This window comes from Cyprinus carpio, unplaced genomic scaffold, assembly GCF_018340385.1.
Source record: "Cyprinus carpio isolate SPL01 unplaced genomic scaffold, ASM1834038v1 S000006548, whole genome shotgun sequence".
Taxonomy (NCBI): Eukaryota; Metazoa; Chordata; class Actinopteri; order Cypriniformes; family Cyprinidae; genus Cyprinus; species Cyprinus carpio.
Genome location: NW_024879211.1, coordinates 418,305 through 427,834, shown reverse-complemented (window position 1 = coordinate 427,834; position 9,530 = coordinate 418,305). Strand labels below are relative to the sequence as shown.

General features: G+C 39.4%; 1 long non-coding RNA gene across 1 annotated transcript; it reads left to right on the top strand.

Moving 5' to 3' along the window:
• The first annotated feature begins 361 nt into the window (after positions 1-361).
• LOC109104799 lies at positions 362-8,775 on the top strand. The gene is made up of 2 exons (XR_006159460.1): positions 362-423; positions 7,741-8,775. It is a non-coding gene; the product is annotated as an uncharacterized LOC109104799 (long non-coding RNA).
• The last annotated feature ends 755 nt before the right edge of the window (positions 8,776-9,530 follow it).

The following is a 9,530-nucleotide window of genomic DNA, read 5'->3' as shown; positions in this document are numbered from 1 at the left end:
TTTATTTAAGAAAAGTGTAATCTATTTAATGTTGCACACTAATAATTAAATACTTAATATTTATCATAATTAAATAGTAAGTATTAATTTTTGTTGTCTTATTTATGTTTGTTATTATTGTTATTTGTTGTTAAGGTTTTTGAGTGTTTTTGGCTAATTACTCCATTATCTCTCATTCTCACTAGTGTGCTGACTACTGAACTAGGGAGCAGATTGAGACGCACCCAGAGATTTAGGTTTGGGTTTATTTATCTTTCTGTTAATTATTCTCATCCTAAACAGGTTAAGTGTCAAAACACACAGAAAAAGTGAGATCCACACGACTCACTGTTATAAAGATGGAGTTTATTAAAGAGGAGAGTGAAGACTCAAAGATAGAAGAAACATTCAGAGTCAAACATGAAGATACTGAGACACACACAGGTTAGTTTTTCATTCTCAAAGCTGAACTATTTTGTACTGTACATTTTTTTTTCATAATTAATTTGCCATAGGCAGGTGTTTTTATACACTTGTCTGCTCTCATGCAGTTCTCCTTTTTTTAAAAATTTTTTTTAAAGGATTTCAGCTTAATTTATTGCTTCATTTAATTTGTTTCTACAAGTGCTCTTCAAGTGGAAGTGAAGCAGTCAGTCAAGTTTATATTATTTAGTAAATTGATTTAAACTTTAATTAAAAATATAACAAAAGAAAAAAGGATGTTTTGTTATAGCTTTTGGAGCAAGTGTGCTGCCATCTTGTAGTACCACCGCGTGTGACGTCACAGGGTTGGTTCGCTCCGCTGGCCAGTGAAGTAATATCAGCATTTCTGTAGCATGCATTTCAATAACAAAAACGCATGTGAAAATTTCAGACTCAGTGTGCAAAGACCTTAACTAATCACCTCTTCTGAATGATGGCGCTAGTGCTGCTCTATCATTCTCCCTTGTTTTAAGCCTTGTCAGTTTAAAAATTAAAGTGTTTTAAGCCATTCAAAAGAGATTTCAATGCAGTAATAGCGCGCTGTGATAGATTGTTTCTTTGCACACACACAAAAAGCACTCGGCTCAGACTGCACGCGAGTACCAAACCGACTCCTCTTTCTAGTCTGCCTGAGCAAATGCACAGCATATTATGTTAATGGCTGTTTTGAGAGTATACATGCAAACATGATTTGTTTAAGACCCGCTCTTCACCCCAAACCAGAGCCAGTTCACGACTTCTACCTGTAACATACTGCTCAGTCCCCTAAAATACATAAACATTAGTAAGTAAGTAAAATTTACTTGTATAGCACCTTTCACAGACAAGAAGTCACAAAGTGCTTTACAATCTGTTAATAAAAAGGATCAAACATGCATACAATAAATCTACCATAACACAACACACAGAAACACTCTTCACAAACATGAAAAGACAAATAAACCACTGCAGTTAAATAAAAGTGAGTTCAAAAAGATGCGTCTTCAGGTGTTTTTTAAAAGAATTGACCGAACCCCATAGTTCTCAGTGCTAATGGAAGTGAGTTCCAAAGCCTCGGTTGCCACAGTACAAAAAGCACGATCACCTTTAGTCTTAAGACGTGTTCTAGGGACAATTAAAAGGTCCAGACCAGAAGACCGTAAGAGCCGACCCGGTGAATGTTTATGTAAAAGATCCTGAATATAGAGGTGCCTGACCATGCAAGGCTCTATAAGTGATAACTAAAATTTTAAACTGCACTCTGAATTCAACTGGGAGCCAATGAAGGTCCTTTAGAACTGGTATTATATGAGACCACTTACTGGTACCAGTCAGCAGCCTTGCAGCTGCATTTTGTACAACTTGTAGTCGCTCCATAGAAGACTTATTCAAACAAGTATACAGAACATTGCAATAGTCCAAACGTGACGAGATGAAGGCATGAACAAAGCATCTCCATCTCTTTTCTTTAGACCACCGATCTAATCTGAGCAATGTTCCGAAGATGGAAAAAAATGAGCGAAAACTACAGACTTTATATGACTGTTAAAACATATGGCTCTATCCAGAAAGACACCTAGATTTCTTATTTCACTACAATCTGAAGTGGCTGAAACCCCCAAAACCTGCTTAATCCTAGGTATAATATTGTCAGGAGCAAAGATCATTATTTCAGTTTTATCCTTATTAAGTTGCAAAAATTGTTTGCCATCCATTTATTAATGGAGACTAAACACTCCTGTAGAACTGACAGTTTATCTAGACTATCAGGTCTAAACGAGATAAAAACTGAATGTCATCTGCATATAAATGATAAGATATTATTTTAAAACTATTAATAATCTGTCCAGGAGGAAGCATACAAGTTAAACAACAAAGGGCCCAGCACAGAACCTTGTGGCACACCACAGGACAAAAGTACAGAATCAGACGTAAAGGATCCAACAGACACCGAAAAAGACCTCTATCAGACAGATAAGATGAAAACCAATCCAGAGCCGAACCCCGAAATACCTACTAAACAGCGTAATCTATTAATCAGAGTGCAGTGATCCACCATGTAAAACGCTTTGCTAAGATCTAACATAACCAACACGGAACATTCCCCCACATCTGTGGCCATCAAAATGTCATTTGATACCCTGAGTAAAGCGGTTTCAGTGGAATGATTTTTGCGAAAGCCTGATTGAAATTTGTCATAAATATTATGAGTATCCAAAATATCACTCAACTGCATTGCCACAACTTTTTCCAAGATTTTAGAAATGAAGGGCAACTTAGAGATAGGCCTATAGTTGTTCAACGATGTAACATTAAAATTACACTTTTTCAAGAGCTTTAAAACAGCCGCGTGCCGCCATCCCAGGGGGGAAGGAAGTCGACCGGAAGTTGAAGTCGGCCGCGTGCCGCCATCTTGTAGCAGAACTTCACTTGCATTAGCATCCCATTGACTCCCATTCATTTTGGCGTCAATTTAACAGCGAATAACTTTCCATCTGAGGCGTTAAAATACTCCATTTGTCCATTATTTATTTCTAAAGATACACCACAATGTATAAAGGGCTCCATTACCTTCTATGTTACATTATGGCCCCGTAGAAACAGTTTTTGTAAAAATAGGCTAACGATTGCGTCATAACCACTCGACTCTCTGTCGCACAGTAGAGAAATTACCGTACAGACAGGAGGAGAAGCTCGCAGGCAATCGGGGAGACGTCAAGAGATATGGCGTACTGGCGTTACATTTTAAAATACTATACACAATAATTAATCAGAATACTTACTCCTGCTCACTCAGGCCAAAGAACTCCCCGCTCAAGCTCGCCGTCTCTGCAAGATTAACGATGGCAGTTTGCACGCACAGCTACTAGAAGATTTACATCTGTCAGACAGGTTGCTGACGTCATCAAGCTTAGTTTGGGTTTCAATTGAGTTCCAATGGGGTCGTATTCACATACACTAGTCCATATTGCGGTTTGAACACCTAGGGACCTGGCCCAACTTTAACGAAAGGTTAACAATTTAGACCAAACATGGACCAATGGATGTAATAGTTTCCATGAACACAGAAGCAGGCAAAATATCCGCCGGGCTTTGAGATGGTTTCATCATACAAACTATCTTTATAAGATCATTAATGGAAATTGACTGAAAAGAGCTTAAAATTGAGGGCCGCTCTGTAACGGCAAAAATATTATAGACACTGAAGTGCCTTGAATTTTTTTTTACCACACTGATTTTTTTTTCTTTTTTTATATAAAAATACATGAAATCAGTCCTGGAGCAATCTAGAAAAGTAATGGGTTGAAAGTCAAATGTCTCATGAGTTTCTATTTCAAATCTGAAGGAGAAACCATGAAAAATGAGATTCCTGCAACCATTTTACTGAGACTATGTTTAGTCCCCGCCACCCCCCAAATATAAAAAAATATTTTACCAAATGTATTGAAGGGTTCTACAAACTATTTTACTCATTAAACATACCACTGCATAAAATTTTTCAATTATAAAACAATAGACAGAAACTTAGACATCATATAAGTGATTTATTTGAGCACTAGAAAAATACAATAAGAATAATTTAAGAAAAATAAGAAAAATAAAAAAGATTTAACTTTGTATGCCAATTACAGAACATCCCGAGATTGCTAGAAATGCAGCATTTACAATGAATTACAATGAAAATACGTGCTGATGTGCTGATGGCCAGCTACAGAGATGGTAATCATACAAATGCGCCATAAAGTCAATAATCATACGCTATTCATATAGATGGCATTCACATTGATAGCTGTGATTACACAGTAATAGCGAGCTGATTTGCACTCAAACAGATGGGAATCACGCAGATACAAATACATTCAACATAAAACACACTCACACATATATAAAAAATGTTGAAAAAAAAAAAAAAAAAAAAAAGAAAAAGGAGATCGCTAAGTTCTGCCTCCATCAGATGACAGGTGCGTCACAGCGCGCGTCACGAGAGAGCGCCAGAATTCAAATAAACAATCCTCTGCCTATCTTTCATTTTTTTTTTAATGGATCATCTCATTCTGTTTGTGACACTGTACGCTACAAAACCATGCCATTTTTTTACTACCAAGATGCAGTTTCTGAGCGTGAGTTATTCCATAACGGACACAAGCAATTCTGTCCCTTAAGAACTGAAACATAAACAAAGAAATTATCATCCATATTACAACGTTATTGCTTTGTTGGACTAAACGTGCTCCATGAGATGTCATTCAGTGGACCCTTGCCTTCCTAACTAAACTGGGATTTACAGCTGTGGATGTGTTTATGACTCGTTATTACGGCGAATCTGGTATGTACTGCCTTTTCATTCTTCGTGTTTTGATGTGTACTGCTTACAGAAATTTAGCAAATACATTCTTTAGAAGCTTTCCATTGAAAAACAGAGATCTTTCGTCGATGCTTGAGCCTTAGATCTTTATAATGATACATAGTTTGTCAAGATTAAATTTGTCCCGTTTCATTTAATCTATTCGTAAATATTGACAAGTGCAAACAAGGGGAGTTCAGGACGCTCTCATTGGGGTGCGGGTTAAGAGGTTAATGCAAAACAATACAAATTCTTTAGTATTTGATTAAATTATCTTTATTTTGAATACCCCCACACACCACCCCTAGCGCTACCAAATCTACTCCTGGTGCCACCATCTATAAAACTTAAGGCCCGTTCACACCAAGAACGATAACTATAAAGATAATGATATTAGCGCCCACACCAGCGAACGATATCTTCTGTTTATTCTAAGCGCACACTCGTCTGCCGCTTTAAATTCTCGAGCTTGTTACAGCAGGATGGATTCTGATTGGCTGTCAATTTTTTTTTTTTTTGTTCATCAGCTCGAAAAAAAAAAAAACGTTTTGAAAGTGATTCCAACAATATCGTTTATTGTAGGAGACTCCCAAAACAATATTAGGAACCATAAAAATGGCAGAATAGGGGCACTTTAATGAGAGATTAATTGCAAGACAAAACCATTTCAAATGTAACATGTCTGTTGTTCTATTTTTAAATGGGCAGTTCGAATGATGAAATAAGATATTATATTCTGATTATTAAATAAATATTAATTATTCTTATTATTCCAAGCATCGGCTTATGCCATTTTATTGACAGCAGACAATCATGCGACTGGCCATGATTTACAGACGTCCAAAACAATTACCATCTGTATAGAGTTTAAGTTGTTATATATGCAAATTGTCACGGTATTCTGCTGGTGTGCCCTAGATGGCCACCAGAGGACACTGTTTTGTGTGAGCACATGGCTTATTGTGTGTTTATTGATGCCATGTGCTCTCCTGTTTTATTGTCTGTCCCCTCCCATCTTGTTACCTCATTATTGTTTGAGGTGCTCCACCTGTTTGTCTCCTCATTTATTCTCCTGGTGTCTGCAGTCCTGTGCTGATCCGTTGTTTTACGTCAGTGTTACTTGTGGTGTGTTTAATGTCTACCCATATTGCGGTTTCCTGCCTTGCAGTGTTGTGCTTTGTTCCAAGCCTGCCTGTCTGTTTTTTTTGCCCCTTGGGGTAGTTTTTGTTTGTTTTGTTTAATTTTATTATTAAAAAGTACAATTTTTCTCCTTAAATTGAGTCCTTGCCTCATAACTCCAGTACCATGACAGAATGGATCAGCCAAATTAGAACTCAGCAGAAAATGGCCAACCTCCCTCTGCCAGCCTCTACAACCAGCAGCCAACGTATGGTCCAATTATCGGCATTGAGTTTCCTCTGGCAACAGGGGACTGATCTGAGGGAATTTGCCTTGAAATTCAAGAGTGCCTCAAATATAATGAATCATAACTAAAGGACTTGTTTTCTTATACCTTTGATGAGCCCATCAGTACCTGGAGGAGGTACAGCACTGAACACCTGTCTTTTGGGGGCGTTCGTGAACTAAATAGCCCACAATGGGATTTTTTCTGACATGGCCGCCTATTCAGAGTCTATTCACATGATGGCCACCAGGCCAGCATCTTGTCACAAAATGCCTGCCAGTACAGAGCCTCTTTACAGGATGGCAGCCACTCCTGAGTCTCGTCCCGTCATGGCCACCACTCCTGAGTCTCGTTCCGTCATGGCTGCCTTTCCAGAGCCTCTCCACAAGATGGCTGCCAGTCCGGAACCTCTTCACCGGGTGGGCCCAAGGCTTTTGAGACTAGCTTTCAGTGTGGCGGATCCACCGCTGATCTCTGCCAGAGCAGCTGGTATCTTAATGGCCTCGGCACTGGTTGTCACTGAGCCTGCTCCAATCCAAGAGTCCTCAGAGCCTGCTCCAGTCTGGGAGCCCTCAGAGTCCACTTCAGAATTCACTCCATAGGCCACTTCAGTCTGGGAGCACTCAGAATCCACTCAAGAACCTGCTTCAGTCCGGGAGCCCTCAGTGTCCACTCAAGAAGCCACTCCTGTTCCTGAGTCAGCTCCAAAGTATACTCCTACCTTTGAAACCCCACGTGCACCCGTGTGGTGGTCTCCAGCTCCACCAGATCCAACATTGTAGTCCTCTCTTCCGTCTATTTGCTGTGGTGGTCATCCGCTCCACCATGGGGAGCTTCGGTCATGCCTGCTCTGCTGTGGTGGTCTTCTGCTCCACCGTGGAGGTCTTCAGCTTTCACTGAGAAGTTCTGGTGGGTTTGAGCACCACATGCTCCACCCTGGTGGGCTTTAGCTCTGCATTCTCCGCCCTAGTGGGCTTACGCTCCACCCTTGCTTACTGCTCTGCTGGATCTTTCTGGTCTACCTCTGGCTTTAGGCCTTCTGCCACACAGGCCTGACCCAACGTACCTCCCCCATGGTCCACTCCATTCCACCTCCCTCCTGGATTCCTTTTTATTTTGATGGAGCGTCTGGGGGGGAGGGGTGTTCTTCATGGTTTTCTGCTAATTACATAATTACACCACTCATCTAATAGAACTAGAAGGGAGATGTAGCCACAATCAGATTGCAAAAGTAGGTCATGTAACTACAATAAGCAGTTTGGTATTTCCAGAAGAGGCCTGTGCCTGTGCAATAGGGTGACCATTCGTCGTGTTTTTCCCATACATGTACTCTTTTCGGACCTAAAAAGAAAATGTGTCAAGCCATGATTTCTAAATTGCCCAAAAAATGTCCAGGGTTCGCCATTCATTGTGAGTTTTTGCATTGCTTTGACCTTTCTCTTTAGCTCCCTGCCTTCTTGCATGCCACTACTGGTAAGTCATGTACACAAACAGTGGTCAAACTGCATCTCAATCATCTCTAATTTTTATTTGTCTTTTCTCACTATAGACCTGATGGTGCTGAAAGAGGAGGGTCAAGAACTGATTGAAATGGAAGATAAATATCAATATAAGAATCAACACGATTTTACAACTGGAGAAACACCTTTGAGTTGCTCACAGACTGAAATAAGTTCCTCAAGAAAAATGGATCAAAAGACAGGAAGTAGTAGTTATTTCACCTGCCAACAGTGTGGAAAGTGTATAAGTAAAAAAGGAGGTATTAAAAAGACATATGAGAACTCACATAGGAGAGAAGCCTTATGCCTGCCAACAGTGTGGAAAACATTTCAGTAAAAAAGAAGCTATTAAAACACACATGAGAATTCACACAGGAGAGAAGCCTTACACATGTCCTCAGTGTGGAAAGAGTTTCAGTCAAAAAGTAACTCTTAAAAGCCACATTAGAATTCACACTGGAGAGAGGCCTTTCATATGCCCTCAGTGTGGAAAGAGTTTCACTCATTCTGGAAACCTTGGAGACCACATGAGTGTTCACACTGGAGAGAAGCCTTATTCCTGCCAACAGTGTGGAAGAAGTTTCAACCGGAAAAAGTAGTCTTAATTGCCATATGAAAGTTCACAGTGGAGAGAGTCTTTTCACCTGCCAACAGTGTGGAATAAGTTTCAGTCAAAAAGGAAGCTTTAACCAACACATGAGAATTCACAATGGAGAGCAGCCTTACACCTGCCAACAGTGTGGAAATAGTTTTGATCAACATGAAAATCTTGAAGTCCATATGAGAACTCATAGAGAAAAACCCTACATATGCCCTCTGTGTGGAAAGAGTCTCAGTCAAAAACGACACTTTGAAAACCACATGAGAATTCACTCTGAAGATCAACCCTACACATGCACTCAGTGCGGAAAGAGTTTCAATTACAAACGACACTTTGAAGACCACATAAGAATTCACACAGGAGAGAAGCCTTTCATCTGCCAACAATGTGGAAAATGTTTTAATCTAAAGGGAAGCCTTAATAGGCACATGAGACTTCACACAGGAGAGAAGCCATTTACATGTGGTCACTGTGGAAAGAGTTTCAAAAATAAAGCAGCACTTAAGTACCACATTAGTTTTCACATATAAGAGAACAGTTTTTTTATGTAATCTGTCGAATTGTGGAAATTTTCACAGACAGGAAACATTCTTAAGAATCATGTTATAACACCAGAGAGAAGGATGACTGGATCACAAATAAACAGTCTTCGAATGACCATCTCTTTTGTCCACTTTCGACCACTATGTCCCCATTTTTCATGGGTGGGGGGTCAATGGGCAGGTAAATGCATGTTTTTTTTTTTTTCAAGTTTTTTTTCTGATCTTTTGATCAAATGGATTAACACATTCACACAATTTACACACAAACGTGAAATGAGACAATGGACAAAGATAAGAAGAGCAGCAGCTTTCTACAAAACCACACCTAACGCTGTGGATGCATGTTAGAAGTGAGGATTGGTGGAGAACATTGTGCTTTGTACATTTTTCATCCTCAAACCAAACTTACAACTTCAGCTGACAAAGTTTACATCCCATCTGGAAAGATGCTTCCCATTGTGTTTATGCATTAGATCTGTGGACGGAGAGTAGGCAGTATTAAAGGCAGTATTTTGTGGCTGTTAGAATAAATTTGATCACATGAGTGTTTACACTACAAAAGTAATCGGGTTTTCTGTTGATTTGTGCTACCATGTCAGATTTTGCTACCTCCCATTAAAACAGTAGATAGTACAATTCAACAACAAAAAATGCTATTTGTCAAATAATGTTTTATTAATGTGTACACCTACCCCTT